The sequence below is a fragment of the Euprymna scolopes genome, chromosome 39 (assembly GCF_053919585.1).
Source record: "Euprymna scolopes isolate OS-2025 chromosome 39, ASM5391958v1, whole genome shotgun sequence".
Taxonomy (NCBI): Eukaryota; Metazoa; Mollusca; class Cephalopoda; order Sepiida; family Sepiolidae; genus Euprymna; species Euprymna scolopes.
In genome coordinates, this window is record NC_136520.1 from 10,069,445 (window position 1) to 10,091,475 (window position 22,031).

Here is a 22,031-nt window from a genome sequence, read left to right on the forward strand (position 1 = left end):
ACAAATGTTTTACACTCCCATGATTTTATCGAATCGATTGATTGCCTGCTCTAGTTGTGGACCCATTGTTATGTACTTCACATTGATATTAGTGATGTAATTCAAAATATATTGCAATCCACATTGCACTGTAGAGAATTTCCTGTTTCTTTTATAAAATTATTTTCATATATAACGGCTTGAATCAAAGTTTAAAATACAAAAGTCAAGTATTATGGTTCAATCGTTCTCTAAACAGAAACATTAATTTCTAACTCGCCCCTGTCATATCAAAGAACCTACTGTTGATTTTATATACTCTGCTATTTTGCTTATGTGGTAATAAAACCTTTTAATGTGCACCTGTGCTGTTAGGTTGTGTAAGGTGTTTACTTGGTTTCTTGTTTTATCGAACTTTTCCGGTTATCGATTATTGATACTTATCAAAGACATTCCGAAACAAAACCTTTCTAAGAACACTACCAAATACATAGCGTACATTTGCGTAGAATTTCATAAAAAATCGTCCCGGTCCTTGTGGAGTCTAGACGGAACTCTCTCTCTCTCTCTCTCTCTCTATTTGTCTGTCTCACGCAACGCACACACACAAACACACACACACACACACACACACACACAAAAACACATACTCAAACACACACAAACTCACAAAACACACCAAAAAACACACACTCACACACACACACAAACACACGCACAAAAACACGCAAAAACCCACACAAAACTCACAAAAACACACACACACAAACACACACACAAGCGCACGCACAAACACACACACAAACACACAAACAAAAACCTACACAAAGACACGCACAAGAATACACACAAACACACACACACAAAAACACACACAACACACACACACACAAAAACATACAAAAACACATACATACACACACAAACACACACATAAACAAAGTTCCTTTTTATAGAATAGCAGAGATAGATATTAAAAAAGAGACAGGGATAGGTAAAAGTAAAAAAAAGTCGTTGATATTGAGGAAATATGGAAAATTATTTTTCTTTATCGTAAATCCATAAATAAATAAATCAAATCAGTACTTTTGATGTCAAAGGTCATCTTTGGTAGACTCTTTCATGTAAAAATGCAAAGCATCCTTTCAACTTTGACCTTTTCTATTACCGGCAAACAAATCGCTTTCGTTGCTATAAAAATGTTTCCGGCTAATGGCAAAGAACCCCTCACAAAGGGCATCAATTAATTCCGCACTTTTCTTGACCTCGAGACATGACCCTGAGGCTCAAACTATACTATCAATTCTGTATTCAAATCCAACATACTTAATTCAGTTTACTATATATATATATATATATATATATATATATATATATATATATATATATATATATATATATATATAATATAAAGCTGAATGTCTGTGTGTGTGTGTGTGTGTGTGTGGTCACGAATAGGCTGCTATATGGTTGTCTATTTAAAAAAAAAAACTGATTATATATAATGATAGAAGATGTATCGAGACACAGGAATGGGTATGTTTGATCTGGCAGAACGGTGGTTCATAAATATTGTGGGGTCAGCGTTCGCGCCTGGTCCACAAAGTATGGAAATAAAAAATTTAAAAGTGAAAAAAAAACAAAAAAAAAACTTTTACAAGTGTTTTTGATCTAGATGTACATAAGAATACTTTGATAAGTATGTTTTAACTTAAATAGGGATGGTATAATAAAATTGTGGGGTCTGCGTTCGCGCTTGGCCTCCATAGAATGGAAATAGGCATACACTTTAATAAAGACTTTTCATATCTGTCTACGTAAGTATACTTTGATAATTATGTTTCAGTTTGAAGAAATATGGTATAATAAAATTATGGGGTGTTCGTTCGCACCTGACCTCCAGAGAATGGGAATATGTCACAAAGTTTAACAAGTTTTTTTTTTATATAGATCCACAGAATATTGTGATAAGTGTTTAAGTGTGAACAGGTATGGTATAATAAATTATGGGGTTTATCTATTTTATTTTTACTTTCATCATATTTTGCTTTGGTGTTGATACCCCCAAATTCGAAGCTATCTCTTTACAACCTTTCCTTTTCATAACTTAGCCTACAGAAAATAGGCTCTTGTTTATTAAAGTATGATAAGTTATGAAAAGGAAGCCAGTCGACGACGGGTACTTTTGCTAGTATATATATATATATATATATATATATATATATATATATATATATATATATATAGTAAGTTATAAATATATATGGCGATTAAGCTACACTGAATATTCTACGTTTTATCCACTCTAGGACTCAGGCTTATGTAGCTTAATCGCCATATATATTTTATAACTTACTAACTAGCTTTACCTACGTATTGAGCACTTTTGAAGTAAATACTTAAAGTTTACGCATAGATTTATACTTTCGTATATTAATTTTATGTGAGCTAATGAAGTAGTTATATATATATATATATATATATATATATATATATATATATATATATATATATATATATATATATATATATATAGTAGCGTCCAAAAGTTAAGGAACGGTCGATCAATTTTTTTTAATGGCTTCTAACTTTTTCTATGAAAAAGAAGAAAAAATATTTTGGTGAATTTTCCAATGTTTAATAATGATAGTTAAATAAAAAATACATTTTTATTTTTTTTTTGAGTAAATATTAGTTTTGTTTATATATAAACAAATTTAATTAAATTACAGGTGTCCAAAAGTTAAGGAACGGGGGAAATTATTAATGAAAAAATATAAAATCCTTTCAGTATTTAGTGAAAAGCCCCTTGTTTTCAATCACACTGTGGTATCTTTTGCTGCAAGACAGAACCAATCGTGAGATATTATTCCAGGATTTTTTTAATGCTTTTCCATAAATCATCAAGATTTTTTTTTTTTCTGTGATCTTATGACTAATAATTTTCCAAACATTTTAAATTGGATTCAGGTCGGGGCTCTGAGCTGGACAATCCATAACGCAAATATTGGATTTATTTAGCTGTATTAAAACTATTTTTGCTTTATGGCACGGTGCATCGTCTGGCATAAAGATATCAGAATCAGAAAGATTAGGGGCCCTGTCGGGAATACGCCGACTTCTCCCCTGCAGAGGGTAAACGTCCCTCAATTAGGGTCCTGGATATGACCTTAAACTATATCCAGTGGTGAGGCGCCAGCTTGTGGGCTTTTGGGAGTGTGAAGCCACCCTTTAATTACCATTGCTCCCAGGTCCACTCTGACCCGGAGTGGTAGTACCTGCTAGGGTCCCAACTATGGGTTAAATAGAAACCGACATGAAAGCAACAAATATATTCTATTAAAAAAATGTTTCTTCAAAATCTTTGGATTCGGCATTAAATAACCCGAAAAGGGTTGATATGCCGTAAAACAAAAACCAACCAACCAACCAGAAAGATTAGGAACCACATGTTCTCTAATCAATTCTCTGTACATTCGGGCATTAACTTTTCCATGAATACCCAGAAGGAGGCTATCTCCTTTTGAAGATATCATGCCCCATACCATTATACTGTTCCCTCCAAATTTTACTGTACTTTTAACGCACTTAGGGGACAGTTTTTCTCCATTTTTCCTACTGACAGGTGGTCTGTTGTCCGATCCGAAAAGATTGAATTTAGATTCATCACGAAAATGAACCTTTTCACATCTTTATTTCTTCCTAAAACAAATGTGTTTTTTGGCGAATAATACTCTAACCATTTTATGGACTCTCCAAGAGGTATCGCGAAGAATATCTGTTTACGAAATCACAAATTTTATTAATTCTGTGGACTAAAGTCACAACGTCTTTCACAAGTTATTCATAAAAAAGATTGTATATCCCCTACTAATTATGTCAACGTAGAAATTGCTATGTAGTTTTTGTGTTCTAAGCATTTTTTATAGTTCATTTAATGTTTAAAAATTATTTTAATAAACAAGTTTTCGGTATATTGTGCTTTTTTTTTCTCAATCTCGTTAATAACTTGACACACTGAAAACAACAGACATTCCTATCTTCTGCCATAGTTTCGCTAATACTCCTTTAAATACTTTTATTTTCTGACTGAAGTTGCTGGATCGTATTGTAAGCACTTTCCCAAAGTTTCATGGATTTTTATTCACTCATTCCTTAAATATAAGGAAAAATGTAAACTCGTTAATAATTTGATACGCAGTATATATATATATATATATATATATATATATATATATATATATATATATATATATATATATATATAGCTACTCCAAGATCAAAGTGTAGTATCTGTTCTTCAGATGCTGCACTTCAATTTCTTGTTCTCTGTCAGTGGAGGAGAAATCTTTCACGACTGAGACAATTTTTAATTTTTGTTCCTTTTCTCCACGTTGAAAAACGACTTTGATGTCTAAATCGGTTCCTGGGGAGGCATTGTATATAGGTACTATTATATAAAAGGAACTTTTGCCTCTGTGTATGTGCGTGTGAGTTTGTTTCCTATCGACTCGAAAACAGCTGGCAGGATTTTTATGAAATTTCACACAAAAGTACTTTATTTACTTAACAGTGTTCTTATATAGGTTTTGTATTAGAATGGATTTGATAGGTGTCGATAATCGATAATCGAAAATGTCTGTCTGTGTACATTTCCCTACAAAACTACTCTGTCAATTTTCAGTCTACAGACATTAGATTTGATATAAGGGGTATTGAGATTTGGGAAAATCTTTTTAATCGGGTTTTCTGCCAGAAATATGGCTGTCAAGTGGTCAAAGTTCAACGATGTGACCTTTGAAAACTCTACCAAACTTCTCCAACAATTTCTGGTCTAAACACTTAAAATTTTAGATGTAGTTTTTTTCAACATGAATCAAAGTTTTTAATTTGATTTGAGCCCAAAACAATAAAAGTTAAGGGGTCAAAATTGGGGTCAAAGTTTAAAAAAATTTGACCTCTGCGGTCTCTACCAAATTACTCAGCTAATTTTTGTCTGAAAATACAAAATTTTACATAAAGTGTATTCAGACATAAGGCAAGCTTTTTAATCGGTTTTTGTCTGAAAATTTGGCTGTCAAGGAGTCAAAGTTCAAGGATTTTACCTTTGAAAAGTATACCAATCTCCTTTTTTTTCTTTTTACATAGGCGTCACCACTTATCAAGGCCGATAGTCCACTCAAGGATAAGGGTTAAAGAGTGTAGAGTAGTCAAAAGGACAATATAGTAATCGATAGTAATGGAAGTTCGGTAAATTTGTTAACTTAAGTGGAACGGCTCATCAGAAACTTGTTCACGTTGGACTTGAAGACAACCATATTATAGACAGCTGGAAAGCAGGAAAACGGAAGACAATTCTCCTCCGCTATTTATGGGCCTAAACACTTGTAATTTTAGATGTAGGTTACTTGGACATGGATCAAACTTTTTGATTTGATTTGAGCCCCAAAAATGAATGTTAAGGGGTAAAAAATTGGGATCAAAATTAAAAAAAAAATTGACCTCAGCAGTCTCTACGAAATTACTAAGCCAATTTTTTGTCTAAATGCTTGAAATTTTATATAAACTGTATTCAATAACAGAGCAAGCTTCTTAATCTTTTTAGGACCGAAAATTTGGCTGTCAAGGGGTCAAAAGTCAAAATCTTTGATCTTTGCGGTCTCTAGCAAACTACTCAGCCAAATTTGGGTCTAAACAGTCGAAATTTTACATAAAGGGTATTCAGACATGAAGCAAGCTTTTCAATTAGTTTTTGGCGAAAGATTTGCAGTCAAAAGGTCACAGTTGAAAGCGTTCACATTTGCAGACTCTACCAAACTCCTCCGCCAAATTTGTGTTCGAACACTTGAAATTTTAGATGTAGATTACCTAGCCACCAGTTAAACTTTTTAATACATATATGATATGCACATGCACATAAAGTTATTAACAGTACATAGGGCCCGAGCAAACCGGGCTCAACTACTAGTATGTATATAACTTAAACATATGAAACTATAGAAATGAAATAACGCACAGTTGTATACACAGATAAAACTTTAACTTAGGGTAACAAGGCATAAGACAAACAAAATAAATTTATGATTTATAAAAAAAATATACGTTAAGATAAGCACAACTATTCACTGAATACATTTAAAGAAGAAAAAGGTTCTCTGTCTTATAGAAACCAGAACAATAGAATAGGAAGTACATGTCAGCCAAACCTTTGTCTCAATAAAGCTGGGTCATTGGCTAATGAACACTTGAAAGCATAGGCGAGAATGCAAATGAATAAAGTGTCTGTATAAAAATGGCATGTAACATGACTTCTACGCAATTTGGCCTGATGATTCCTTACGGGAATTAACCGCGAAAGATTATATGCGCTTAAATTGCCATACATTTTCATAACTTACTACTTTTTTCTATTTATTTCAAAAAGAAAATACAACTTTGTTATATATGAGTCGCGGAATTGCATTCATCTGCAAAAGATCTTGCTAATTTGCATATTCTGTTAAACATTAATTTTAATTAATTACCAATTATTTTTTGGGGTTTTCTCATGGGACACTTGCGTAATAACTGCGTAAAATGTTATAGTCAACACACACCTCTGAACTGGCATTTAAGCTTCAGCCTCTGTCCCATCTACGAAATATGTCATCCCTCTGCTTGTTCTACAAGTATTTTAATGGTGAATGCTCTGAAGAACTGCAGCCACTTTTGTCCCCACGACGTAGACACCCTCGACAAACCCAACAGTTAGCTAAATCCCACCCCCACACAGTAGATATCCCTAGATGTAAAAGATTTTTCTACTCCAGTAGTTTCTTCCCCAGGACTGCTAGACTCTGGAATTCCATTCCAGGTCACTGCTTTCCCAACTGTACTGAGATGCAGAAGTTCAAGTGTAACGTGAACCGACATCTTGCTGGCCAAATCCCTACATAGTACCTCAGTAGTTGTTGTCCCTGATAGTAGCCCCGTACACCAAAGTGGCAATTTGCCTTGTTTGGGGTGAAAATGTAATTAATATATATATATATATATATATATATATATATATATATACTCGGGTTTTTTTACATTCAAAAGTAATGGACTAATGAATTCAACGAGGTTGTTAGATAGTGCTCAATAAAAAGAGCTGATAATACTTGTTTATTGTTATATAAACATGCTCACATCCCGCTGCTACAAATAGCCACTTGTTTCAATCAAACAACAGATATCATCAGGCAGCGACTTGACTATTCAAAAATTCAATGAATAATGGATTTTTATTTTAGGTAGGAACTCTTTAAAAGTTGGAGTTAAAAAACTTAAAACACAGAACTTTAATTATAAGATGTAAAGAGGGAGGGGCAATTTAAATAAAGTTAAAAGATTATAATGGAGAGAGAGTGATTAAAAAAAGAAATAGAGAAAGAAAATAAATAGAGAAAGAAAATAGAGAGAAAATATATATATATAATATGGAGAGGAAAAGAAAAAAGATATAAATGGTTATTATAAAGAGAATAAGGACTAGAAGGGAAAAGAAAGAATGATGAGATATAGTTAAAGAGAGAAAGAGAGAAAGTAAGATTTTGACAGTATATAGAAAAAGAAAAAGAAAAAGATCTGCGTGTCAACCAATTTATGAACAATTATACAATTCAGTAATGAGACGTTATCACAAATACAAACAGAAAATACAATCTAAGCGTTAGAAATGAACATGTTAAAAAAGACAGCGAATAGTCAAGTCGCTGCCTGATGATATCTGTTGTTTGATTGAAACAAGTGGCTATTTGTAGCAGCGGGATGTGAGCATGTTATATAACAATAAACAAGTATATATATATATATATATATATATATATATATATATATATATATATATATATATATATATATATATATATATATACGAGGTGCCTTCAATAATTCAGTAAATTTCCAGACACATTTTACAGGAATTTATAATTGTCGCAGACGCTTGAAAATTCTAAAAAATATTTCTATACATCTTATGAGATAACTGACCAGTTTTTTTTTAGATTTCAGGTTCAAATGAACAGCTACAGCGGGAATTGAAATACATTCTACTAAAGTCTGATTGTCACAGCTGGTGAATTTCAAAAATGCAATCTGGACGTTAGGAAAATCTCGAAGAACGATATGCAATACAATCCTGTTTTAAACTTGGAAAAATAATGTCACAGAAACGTATGGAATGCTTCATACCGCGTTTGGACCATCTTGCATGAATCGAGAATTTGTTTTTGAGTGGCATAAGAGATTCAAGGAAATTAGTGAGTCTGAGAGGGATGATGAGAGATGTGGGAGGAGTAAGAATAAATTCTACTAAAGCCTGACTGTCACAGTAGTTTGAATTTCAAAGATGTAAACTGGACGCGAGGACAGTTTCGAAAAACGATATACACTACAATCATGCTTTAAACGTGAAAAGAATCTCAATCGCAACCTTATGTAAATTATTATTATTTACTTACAAGGAGTAGTCACACAAGCCACCAAAGATTGCTTTTTGACATCAACTTGTGGTGTTCCCTGGAGTCTGAGTGACAACAAGTCTCCCCAGATTTCCAGTACTCTCCACCTTTTGATAATCTTTGCAAAAGAATTAGCGTTATCGCAACAGTCGCTTACCATTGATTCCTTGTTGGCTGCGACCATTGCTCTGGGTGGCAATAAGCCTCCCCAAGGTTCCAGTCTTCTTTGCACATCGCCAGTGGAGGTCTGGCTAGTGCTTTCTCTCTTTGATATTCCCCTCCTCCTTGACCCTCATTATTTGGTGTTGTGCTTGTATATGGTGATACTCAAAGGAAAAAAGGTGGGTGCGTTTTTTTTAATTTGTACAGTTTCATGATTTCGTGTTGTGTTACTTTGTGTTTTGCGTCTGTAGCCGTTTCTCTGTCCAGTTTGTGTACAGTTTATTTGTGGTGTTAGTCTCCACACCCAAGGGGTTTCTTTAATATTTCTGCAGTTTTCATTATTGAAAATCGTTGTATTTTCTCGGTCATCCCTCTGATTCTTATCTCTCCCATTCTTTTTTTCAAAGTTTTTTGGCATCGTTCCAAGCGCCTCCTACTATTAGTAATGTTATTTTTACTTTCTTCGTTTTCCAGATTCCTTTGAGCTCTCTGGCAATTCCGTGAATTTGCACCGCTTCTCATTCTCTTTGATTTTCACTATGTGGTCTGCTGGCACAGACAAACTCTACTATCTGGCAGGCCTTTTCCTTCTTGTTAATTATTATATTATTTTATTTTTTTTTTTTACATTTTCACCCCAAACAAGGCAAATTGCCACTTTGGTGTAGGGGTCTACTATCAGGGGCAACAACTACTGGGGTACTATGTAGGGATTTGGGCAGCAAGATGTCGGTTCACGTTACACTTGAACTTCTGCACGTCAGTACTGTTGGGGAAGCAGGGACCTGGAATGGAATTCCAGAGTTTAGCGGTTCTGGGGAAGAAACTATTGGAGTAAAAAGATCTTTTACATCTAGGGATCTCTACAGTGTGGGGGTGGGATTTAGCAGCCTGTCGGGTTTGTCGAGGGTGCTCACGTCGTGGGGGCACAAGTGATTGCAGTTCGTCAGAGCATTCACCACTAAAATACTTGTAGAACAGGCAGAGGGATGCAACATTTCGTCGATGGGACAGAGGCTGAAGCTTAGATGCCAGTTCAGGGCCTATCAGGTTTGCGACTCTCTTTTGAACCTTGTCAAGGAGCGAGAGACTAGTAGCAGATGCACCAGCCCAGATTATTATGATATTCTGTCTCCTTGCTTGGATGGGTTTATCCGTTTGTCTATCTATGTCCGATAGGATTTTGTGATTTTCATTTTCTATTATTATTATTATTATTATTATTATTATTATTATTATTATTATTATTATTATTATTATTATTGGTTCGCAAGGAGCTTTCACACAGATCTTCAGAGATCTTTTCCTGAAAACAGCCTGTGGTGTTCCTTGGAAGCTGAGTGACAACAAGTCCCCCCAGGTTTCCAGTACTCTCCACCTCTTTCGATAACACTTGCGAATAAATTTGCATTATCGCAACAGCTGCTTGCCATTGATTTCTCGTTGGCAGCGGCTATTGATCTTTGCTGGGATTTGAGTGGCAATAAGCCTCCCCAAGGTCTCAGTTATCCTCGCACTTATTCGGCTGAGGTCTGGTCAGTTCATCGGTCTTTTCTTCCTCCTTGACGCTACTTGGTTATTTGGTCTCGCTATTTTTTTTGGAGGGGGGGACAGTCATGTGGCAATGGGGTAGGGTTTGGTTAGAGAACTTATGGATATGCGGTTTCAGTGTTCTTGTTTTTTTGCCTTTGTTTGTCTCCCCCTCATTTGTTGCTCCTGTATTATTATTATTATTATTATTATTATTATTATTATTATTATTATTATTATTATTATTATTATTATTATAATTATTATTATTATAATTATTATTATTATTATTATTGTTATTATTATAATTATTATTATTATTATCATCATTATTATTATTATTATTATTATTATCATCATCATCATCATTATTATTATTATTATTATCATTATTATTATTATTATCATTATTATTATTATTATTATTATTATTATTATTATTATTATTATTTGTTCTCAAACAGTCTATCCTCAGTCTGTGATAACAAACAGACGTGGCAACAAGTCCCCACAGATTTCCAGTATTCCCCACGTCTTTCGATAATTTTTGTAAATAACTTTGTCTTATCGTAATAGCCGCTTACCATTGATTTCATGATGGAAACAACCCTTCTTCCTCACTAAGAATTGGTAGCAACAAGCTCTTCATATTTATTCAGCGGAGGTCTGAATAGTGCTAAGGAGTTTTATCTTTGGGTTCCCAAATCAACAGAGATCAGACCATTAATGTAATGTTCTGGTCTCTTGATTGCGGTGAAATGCTGCTTCTGTGCTGTTCTAGGAGATCGACTTTCCTAGGTTTTGCCTTCTCTCATTGAGAAGGAGTTAGTTAATTTCTAATCGCCTGAGGCACCCTTACCGAGGAATGCTGACAAGGATTCCCAGGTCTTTTTTGTAGGTCAGAGTACACCTTCTTGGGGACGCTAACTTCTCAATTCCACTTTCCGATTTTGGTGTCGCAGTTCTTCCACTGGCAGAGAACTAAATCCCTCCCTCCGCCATCATAGGTCTTTCCATCTATCTTGAGCCTTTATGAATATTTGGTGTGGCGTCAGTTGATGTCAATACATCATCATCCTTCTTCTTCTTCTTTTTTCTTCTCCTCTTTCTTCTTCTTCTTCTTCTTCTTCTTCTTCTTCTCCTCTTTCTCCTCTTTCTTCTTCTTCTTCTTTTTTCTTCTCCTCTTTCTTCTTCTTCTTCTTCTTTTTTCTTCTACTCTTTCTCCTTCTCCTCTTTCACTTCCTCCCCCCTCCTTCTCCTCCGCCTCCGCCTCCTCCTCCTCCTCCTCCTCCTCTTCTTCTTCTTCTTCTTCTTCTTCTTTTCTTTCTTCTTCTTTTTTCTTCTCCTCTTTCTTCTTTTTCTTCCTTTTCTTCTTTTTCCTTCTCCTCTTTCTTCTTCTTCTTCTTCTTCTTCTTTTTTCTTCTACTCTTTCTCCTTCTCTTTCTCTTCCTCCTCCTCCCCTTTCTTCTTCTTCTTCTTCTTCTTCTTCTTTTTTTCCTTCTCCTCTTTCTTCTTCTTCTTCTTCTTCTTCTTCTTCTTCTTCTTCTTCTCCTCCCCTTTCTTCTTGTTGTTGTTGTTGTTGTTGTTGTTGTTCTTCTTCTTCTTCTTCTTCTTCTTCTTCTTCTTCTTCTTCTTCTTCTTCTTCTTCTTCTTCTTCTTCTTCTTCTTCTTCTTCTATGTCTCCAAACGTCAATAGTGAAATTTAGGGCGTAGCGGAAGTTTTTGGTGCTAAAAAACGCGAAGCGCCTACACTGTTCGTGTCTCTGTCTGCGACTAGCAATCACAACTTCATCACGGAAATCCATTTGTGCCTCTCACACCCACGAACACTTGCCGAGGGAAGTAGAAGGGGGGAGGGCTCTTTACTCCCACCCTGGTAATATCAAAAACTTAAGAGAAATTCTGTAGATGTGTCTTTACCCATTACGACGTTAATTCAAGCTTAAGGGCAGATGATGAAAGAAATGTTAAACGCGACAAACAGATGTAAATTCGATTTTATGCGTAAGCGTGAGAGACCAAACTGAATTGGCCTTCGGGACAAGATCAAAGTGTAGTATCTGTTCCGACAGATACTGCAAGCTATGACTAGCAAAGACCAGATGTGGGGGCAACCCCACATGCCTGACCTTTAACCAGCTCCCATTTCCCACCTCTCGGGAGCTGGTCCCCTTTTTCCCTTCCCCCTCCCTTCACTCCTCACATTAAAAATTGGCCTTGTGCCTAATTTGCTCGGTGGGGGAGCAAATAAATACCATCTGTTCTTCAGATGCTGCACTTCTGTTTCTTGTTCTCTTCTCTTTCGGTGGAGGAGAAATCCTTCACGACTGAGACAATTTTTATTTTTGTACCTTTTCTCCACGTTAAAAAACGACCCTGGTGTCTAACTCTGTCCCGTGGGGAGGCATAGTAAATAGGTACAATTCAACCGAGAAAAACTGGAGAAAATTTTTATTATTTTATTTTACTTTTTACAAAGGAGGCACTACTTATCAAGGCCCAGAGGCCACTCGAGGATAAGGGTTAACGAGTGTACAGTTGTTAAGGGGAACATGTTGTACTCATATTTAGTAGTGGAAATTTTGTAAATTGGACTACTTAAGAGGATGGCTCATCAAGAATTTGTTTACATTGGACTTGAAGACGACCATATTGTAATCAGTTGGAAAGCAGGAAAACGGAACCGGCTCGCAGTTCTAAGAAAGAAGCTTTGTTCATGGAATCTCCATTTAGGTTTAGGTGCAGATAAAGAGTGGAGGAAATTATTGATAGTGGTTTCAGTTAGACGAGTGTCTTTCGTGAAAGTCAGGGCAGGGGGGAACCATAGATTGAAGCTCAGATGAACACTTGCCATGAAAATAACGATAAAGCAGAGACAGGCTCGCAACGTCTCTTCTGTGAGAAAGAGGTGGCAGGGAAGAGAAAAAGACCCCCCCACTAGGCTACGAAGTCTTTTTTGAACTCTGTCAAGGCAGGAAAAACTGCACGACTGTGGAAATCTCTTCCGTTTGCCTGCTTCCTAACTGACTACAATTTGATTGTCTTCAAGGCCAACGTAAACAAATTATTGATAAACTATCCCCCTAAGTAATCCAATTTACTAAGTTTCCAATACTTATTTATACTCATTAACCCATATCCTCGAGTGGCCTCCGGGCCTTGATAAGTGGAGACTCCTTTGTAAAAAAAAAAAAAAAACTTTAGGACACAAAATGCCGCTCGTTTTTATGGTACCACTCACATTTTTATAGCTCCTTAATGTTTTAGGTTTTGAGTTATGAGTTCTTACTTTTGGGACAACCATTAGAGTTTATTTCTAATTATTAATCCTTAATCTACTGGGATCGACACCACCAACACAAAAAAAAAAAAAAAAAAAAAGAAAGAAAAGACAAGCTACTCAAATTCATCAATTAAATAAATAACAAACTTAATCATTCAGTGATCGGCAAACTTATATCATGCAGCGTGCGAGACGCTATTTCCGGATTTGCAGATATAAACATAGGGCGGAGGGGTTTACCAAAATCAACAGATTATGGATCATACCGTTATTGCTTTTTCTCAGTTGATTTGATCCTGTGCAGTTTCAGGTGGTCCACTAGGTGTATCAGAATTTTTGTAGGAATTTTTGCACCTCTAACACAAAACTGCGAATAAAATATAAAAACACTCGTAATTTCTCTTTTTAAAAGAGGGTTATTTATTTTCTTTATGGATTATACTTCTAAACTAAACTATTAAAGTTGTTTTAAAAGTAATAGAAATATTTTTTTTATTTAAAAAAAAAACAGTAATGAATTTTACGAACTCAATATTTTTCAATTTTTAAACTTTAAAAATCTATCAAATTTTTTCTGTTGATTCTATTTTTACGATATTTTCAGGGTCAATGTGAAATTTTATGCTCTTTCCAATAAACTGAATATAATATTTTAGACAAAAGTTTTTTTTAATTCACGCCCCCCCCCATTTTCAAGTGTCTATTAAAAAGTAAATAATTAATTTACTCACCAAAGTGTTATATATCACAAATTAAAGAGAAAATGTCAATAAATAATATATTCAAATTTAAAACAAAAAAGTAGTGTTTTTTAGAAATTTACCTGTAAAGTTTGAAGTCTAAAAGCTTTTTTTTTAAACCACGTTGTTTGTTTTTTCTTTTGTTTTTTTTTTAATGAAACCTTGGTCCTTGCTCCTTTAATTGAAAAAAAAAATTAGGGCTTGAATTACATTTTTCGAAGTAGTTATAAGCTTGGAAAGACAGGGGGTCGAATAACTCACGCCTCCCATTTTGAAATGTCTATTAAAAAGTAAATAACTAATTTACTCACCAAACTGAGTATATATCACAAATTGAAGAGAAAAGGTCAATTAATAATATATTCAAATTTAAAACAAAAAAAGTAGTGTTTTTTAGAAATTTACCTGTAAAGTCCGAAGTTTAAAACCTTTTTTAAAAAAAGCACATTGTTTGTTTTTTTTTTTAAATGAAACATTGGTCCTTGCTCCTTTAATTGAAAAAAAAAATAGGGCTTGAGTTACATTTTTCGAGGAGTTATAAGCTTAGAAAGACGGGGTGGAATTATTCACTATTTTTCACGAAATTTCTGACACACCTAGTGGTCCACCCTCTCACGTTTTGTTTTCTCTCTTTGAGAAGGGTTTATTTTATTGTTAATCACCCAAGGCGTCTTAACCGAGAATGCCGACGGGGTAGTTCTTTTTGCAAGTTAGAGTGCCCCTTATATTATTTAATTTAGTTGTTCCTATTTACAATGCCTCCCCAAGGGACAGAGTTAGACACCAGGGTCGTTTTTTTTTAACGTGGAGAAAAGGAACAAAAATAAAAATTGTCTCAGTCGTGAAGGATTTCTTCTCCACTGACGGAGAACAAGAAATTGAAATGCAGCATCAGAAGAACATATACTACACTTTGATCTTGTCTCGAAGGCCAAGTTAGACCTCATGCGTCGAAATCGATGGGAGGGCCCATCACACACACACACACACACACACACACACACACACACACACACACACAAGCATACATATATATATATATATGTTAGTGAGGAGGGGAGAGTCAGCCAGGTTTGCCCGGTCGTAAAATATGCTTAAATATGTTATTTTAATTTCTACAGATTTTATATATATTATTATAGAGTAGGGATTTCAAATATAAAAAAAAATATTTGGGTTCTCTCAGCTAGAATCGAAACCCAAAGAAAAACTGCTGCATTCAAAGCTGGTGACGTTACCAAAGTACCAAAGTGACATAGTATGAACTGATTAAAAATTAAAAATTAAAAATAAACAAAAATGAATGGGCAAAATGTATAACGTTTTGTCTTCAGTTTGGACCCATTTTTGACCCTTTAAAAACTATTTTAACCGGCGAAAGACCTATAAAAGAACGGCCCATAAAAATCCAATTATTTCAGGCCTATAGCCTTGCTCTATGACTTTTAGAGGAGATAGAGTTTGAAAATGTGGAGACAGTCAAACAGACAGACATATAGTCTTATATATATATATATATATATATATATATATATATATATATATATATATATATATGGGCATATATATATATATATATATATATATATATGGGTATATATATATATATATATATATATATATATATATATACACACACACAGTTGAACTTCTAGATACGAAATTAATTGGTTCCGGCTTTACTTTCGTATCTTGAAATTTTCGTATCTTGAAATTTCGTATACTGAAATTTTTGTATATTGAAGTTTTCGTATATTGAAATTTTCGTATCCTGAAATTTTCGTATCCTTATAGGCGTTTTGCAAGTAAATCGTCTTAATCTGTTTCAAACCCTATGAAAACACTAATTAAATTCTATAATAAAGGTAAGATCAAAATGATATACGAGCCAAATAGTACCTAACAGCACCGTTTACATCTTCACTTGCTATTTATTTAGTTATTTTTAACTTTCTTTGACATACGAACATAATCTTATATTTAACTAACATTTCAGCGCGGTGTTGCCCGGATATATCTGTTGAGCAAAAAAAAAAAAAAAAAAAAAAAAGTAGTAGTAGGAAGGCCGGCTCGAACCCGTACCGCGAAGGAGGAAAAGAACGGGGGAATGGGAAAAACATAAGGTCTTTGTGGGTACGACCACCACCAAACCGGAACGTAACATTTAGGCTAGACAATCGAAAGGAAAGGATAACTTTCAGAAATATCGGGGATAAAAGCTACACACCTATAGAAAAGTTCCTAGTTGAAGGTGAAGATATTAATGTTTTTACCCAATTTTTCGATATTTGTCGTATGAAAGGTCGAACTTTAAAACGATACTGATCTTGGTAAAATCTGTCGCCTTTGTCGAAATTTTTAGGCAGACATGCAAACATACATACATACATGCATACATACATACATACATATATACATTTATATATTGGTAACTAAGTTTTCGACCCAAACCAATGAAAAAGCTTGCCCTATCTCTGAATAGCCTTTATGTAACATTTCAAATGTTTAGACCAGAAATTGTCTGATTAATTTGGTAGAGACCGCAGAAGTCATTTTTTTTTAATTTGACCCCTATTATGATCCCTTATCATTTATTGTTTTGGACTCAAATCAAGTTATCAAGTTAGATCCATGTCCAAGGGACCTATATCTAAAATTTCAAGTGTTTAGACCCAAAGTTGTCGGAGGAGTTTGGTAGAGTTCTCAAAGGTCAAATCGTTGAACTTTGACCCCTTAACAGCCAAATTTCTGGCCGAAAACTGATCCCAAAGATTTTCCCAAATCCCAGTAGCCTGTATATCAAATTTCGAGTTTGTAAACTTCAAATTGACAAAGTTATTGCGTAGGGAAATGTACACACACAGACACGTTCACTTTTATAAATATATAGATACCACACGACTGAGAGATATGACATTTTTTAAATTGTTATTTTATTCATTACTCGAAAGTTCACGACCTTAATAAATCTATCGGCATACAGGTGCGCGAAAGAATAAGGATTCAGAGTTCAATGAATTATTTATTTTCTTAGGGAAAATTTTACTTTAAGGCCCGTCTCACGTTCGTGTCGAAAAATATTTTTTTTTTTAGATTTCCGTGTGCTAAAAACGAATCTGCTAACCGTTTCCGTCGCAGAGAAATAGTTTACATGATATGAAGAAATTATTTTTTCAAAACGTGGGTGATCACTTTTCCATGTATAATTAACTTAAAATGAACTCCGACTTTCTGGCAACATAGTGAACGGGTCACGTTTTTATTTCTTTATTGACCAAACGGTTTTTTTTTCTGCTTCCATCTTTCTAGAAAGACACAAGAAAATTGAAAAATAAAGAAAAATCTGTATACAGATATGTGTAACCCCTTCATTTATCAGTGGTTACCATTTCTGTACACGTAAGCGTGCGCATATTTTTGCTGCAAACAAGTAGTTTTCCGAATATTAAGCAACGTGATTCCTTATGTTATCAGTGGTAACCATTTCTATAAGGCAAGTGCGCATATTTTTTTGCCGCAAACAAGTAGTTTTCCAGATATTAGGCCATGTAATTCTATATGTAATCAGTGGTAGCCATTTCTGTACGCGCACACTTGGCGTACAGAAATGGATACCACTGATTACATATAGAATTACATGGCTTAATATCTGGAAAACTACTTGTTTTTCATCTCTTCCGTTTCTCTGCTTCCCATTTGACAACAACTTGGATGTCTTCAAGTCCAACATAAACAAATTCTTGATGGACCGCCCCCTTAAGTAAGACACTTTATCAAATCTCCAATACTAACGATTACTACGATACTATCCCATTGATTACTGTACACGCAATAACTCTTATCCCCGAGTGGCTTCAGTGCCTTGATAAGTGGTGAGCTCAATGTAAAAAAAAAGAAAAAACTAATTTTTAATTGTTCGCCAAAGATTACTACGCTATGTGAGAAGGCAGTTTAGTACGCGAGTGCACATTTACCAGCCTTCGTTTATGCTACCACACGCTCGCGTATAGCATAAATGACGGCTGTGAAATGGCGGAAAATAGTCCCAGGGTCCAGTGGTAAATACAATGGAAACGGTAAATTTGCGACGAAAACGGTTATTATATTCTTTTAAAGCACACTGAAATCTACAAAAATTGTATTTTTCTATACGAATGTAAGACAAGCCTTAAATTAAAATAACACCATTTTTTACAGGTAATTTGCGGTTTCTAATAAATATAATAACAAACCCGTCACACCCTTTACAAAAAAATTCAGAGAGAGAGCATAATGAAAATTAAAACGGAAAAATCTTACTTCAATCCATATTGTTTAAATGTTGCTAAATTGTAAGGCGTATGTGAATTTTTCAATTTAAAAACAATTTTAATTCATAGTTGGTTAAGTAGAAAAAAAAACATGTCTTCTAGATAAAAATCGACACAAATATTTCAAGAAAATTTCTAAATTAAAAAAAAATATATAAAACTTCGATTTAAAAAAAAATTAAAAAATCGGGTGCCTTTTGTCACTCGTATCTTTCATACCTTTAAAATGTTTTCGTATGCAGGGACAAAAATTTCACATCACGTTTCGTAAGCTGAACATTTTGTAAGAAGAGTTGTTCGTATCTAGAGGTCCCCCCTCTCTCTCTCTCTCTCTCTCTCTCTCTCTATATATATATATATATATATATATATATATATATATATATATATATATATACTAGCAAAAGTACCCGTCGTTGACTGGGTTCAAAAACAGCCTACAGAAAATGGACTCTGATTTATGAAAGAATGATAGGTTATGAATAAAAAGGGTTGTAAAGAGATAGCTTCGAATTTGGGGGTATCAAAACCAAAGCAAAATATGATGAAAGTAAAAGTAAAATAGATAAACCCCATAATTTATTATACCATACCTGTTCACACTAAAACACTTATCACAATATTCTGTGGATCTATATTAAAAAACCTTGTTAAACTTTGTGACATATTTACATTCTATGGAGGTCAAGCGCGAACGAGCACCACATAATTTTATTATACCATATTTCTTCAAACTGAAACATAATTATCAAAGTATACTTACGCAGATAGATATGAAAAGTCTTTATTAAAGTTTGTGCTTATTTTCATTCTATAGAGGTCAGGCGCGAACGCAGACCCCACAATTTTATTATACCATCCCTATTTAAGTTAAAACATACTTATCAAAGTATTATTATGTACATCTATATCAAAAAACCTTGTAAACGTTTTTTTTTAATTTTTAATTTTTTGTATTTCCATACTTTGTGGACCAGGCGCGTACGCAGACCACATAATTTTAATGAATCATCATTATGCAAGATCAAACATACCCATTCCTGTGTCTCGATACATCTATCATTATATGTAATCAGTTTTCTATAATAGTCAACCATATAGGAGCCTATTCGTGACCAGACACACACACAAACGTTCAGCTTTATATTATATATATATATATATATATATATATATATATATATATATATATATATATATATATATATATGAATTCGTTTTTCTTTTATGTGTATTGATATTCATATTAAACACTCTCTTTTCTATTTATTTAAAAAGAAAATACAATTTTCTTATATATGTGTCGAGGAATTGCATTCACTAGCAAAAGATCTAGCTAATGTGCATATTTTTTTAAACATTCATTTTAATTAATTCCCTATTAGTTTTTTCGGTTTTCTTATGGGATGATATTTTTAGTTAACTATTACGTGTAATTATATTCATGCAGATATTCTACATGATTTATACTTGCATCATATTTGCATAAAAAGTATACAGTAAGCACAATATTGTTTCCATATATATTTATGTATACATATATATTTATATTTTTGTTTAATCTATAGAAATGAAAGTGTCTGTGTGTCTGTGTGTGTACATTTTCCTACGCAATAACTTTCGGTATACAGACTCGAAATTTTATATACAGGGTACTGAGATTCAGGAAAATCATTTTGATCGATTTTCGGCCAGAAATTTGGCTGTTAAGGGGTCAAAGTTGAACAGTTTTACCTTTGAGAACTCTACCAAACTCCTCCGCCAATTTTGGGTCTAAACACTTGAAATTGTAGATATAGGTTCCTTAGATATGTATCTAACTTAATAACTTGATTTGAGCTCAAAACAGTAAATTTTAAGGGGGTCATACTAGGGGTCAAAGTAAAACAAATTGAGCGCTTTTTTTTCTTTGCTCAACATAAACCTCAAAACTTTCAATTTGTATAATAATGTAAAATTAAAGTCCATATAAATATTAGTATCAATATTCATAAGACAATCCCAATCAGATGAAGAATCCCAATATATATATATATATATATATATATATATATATATATATATATGATTAGTTTTTTTTTTGGAAAAAGAATTCCAGCAGAGTGCTCAATTAAAAGGAAAATCCAAATTTTAAGAGCGTATTTATATTTTGTGTACAGAAAGTTGTTAGTTGAGACAGATCATTGGTACCGTCGGTTTCAAGATTGGCTGAAGAGAGCTTGATAAGGATACCTTAAACGGGCCTTATTATCGGGCTTGAAACCGACGGTACCAATGATCTGTCTCAACTAACAACTTTCTGCTGTACACTATACTCCTATGAATTTGTTTTTATTTATGTGTATTGATCTTCATATGAATCGTGGAATTGGATTCATCTGCAAATACTCTAACTAATTTGCATATTCTATTAAACATTCATTTTAATTAATTCCCTATTAGCTTTTTTGGTTTTCCCATGGGATGAGCATCTTTAGTTAACTATTACGTGTAATTATATTCATGCAGATATTCTACATGATTTATACTTGTGTAATATTTGTGTAAAAAAGTTTATAGTAAACACAAACCTCTTTCTACATATATTTACGTAAGCGTATGCATATTTATTTAATAAATTTTGCCTACTAAACTCCTTTGTTAGTTTTTGGTTACGGACATAAAACTTCATATATAGGGTATTCGGACCCATATGAAACTTTATATTTGGGTTTTAGTGGGGAAAAATGTGAAAACTGAAAACTGGAATTTGGCAAGTGACGGTCGAACGATGGCATTATAAATATGCATGCGTAACGTAATAGCTATTGGTTACTGTTTTAATGTTTAGCTTTTCCACAAATATGTCTTCGTATCTCAGGGATTATAGTCATGGGAAAAAGTAAATCGTAAATTAAACGTCTTGGTTTCAATTCTCGGTGGTGGCGCACGAGTCATTTCTTGTAAACTTTTGAATCATTACTATATATTGAGTCCAATATGATATTTTAATAAATACGAAATCTGCATGAGAGATAGATAGATAGATAGATAGATAAATATAATATTACATATATATTGATAGATAATTTCCGTAAGTATGCACTACGTCATCTATCTATCTATCTATCTATCTATCTATCTATCTATCTATCTATCTAGTGAGAAATACATAGATGCCGTAAGTATGCAAATAAATGCACATTGGTCTTTATTATATAGTTTATGCAAAGGAAACATAAGACACGTTTAAGTAAAAAGTAGAAAAAATATGAAAATACCGTCTGGAGCGTTCTTTAAAAGCACGTATTTGTCCCATATTTTATCACTTCCAAAAACATTTTGTTGTAAAATATTAGTCGCGTCGGGAACTGATCCGTCGTTTCTATAAAGAAGTGCATCTTTTGGCAGCTTGACACTTGTCTCACACAGCCGCCAGAATCAGCATTATATATATATATATATATATATATATATATATATATATATATATATATATATATATATATATATATATATGGGTGTCTGTGTGGCGAGTAAGGCCCTTGGCTTGTAGGCGGCACCC

General features: G+C 33.6%; 1 protein-coding gene across 2 annotated transcripts in view; it reads right to left on the reverse strand.

Moving 5' to 3' along the window:
• The window catches only part of LOC145263648 (uncharacterized), a 60,179-nt gene extending 38,270 nt beyond the window's left edge, over positions 1-21,909 (reverse strand). For both annotated transcript variants that reach the window (XM_080120508.1, XM_080120507.1), the window contains exon 1: positions 21,748-21,909. The gene's annotated coding sequence lies outside the window, so the exon portion shown is untranslated. The remainder of the gene's footprint in view (positions 1-21,747) is intronic.
• Between the last annotated feature and the right edge of the window lie 122 nt (positions 21,910-22,031).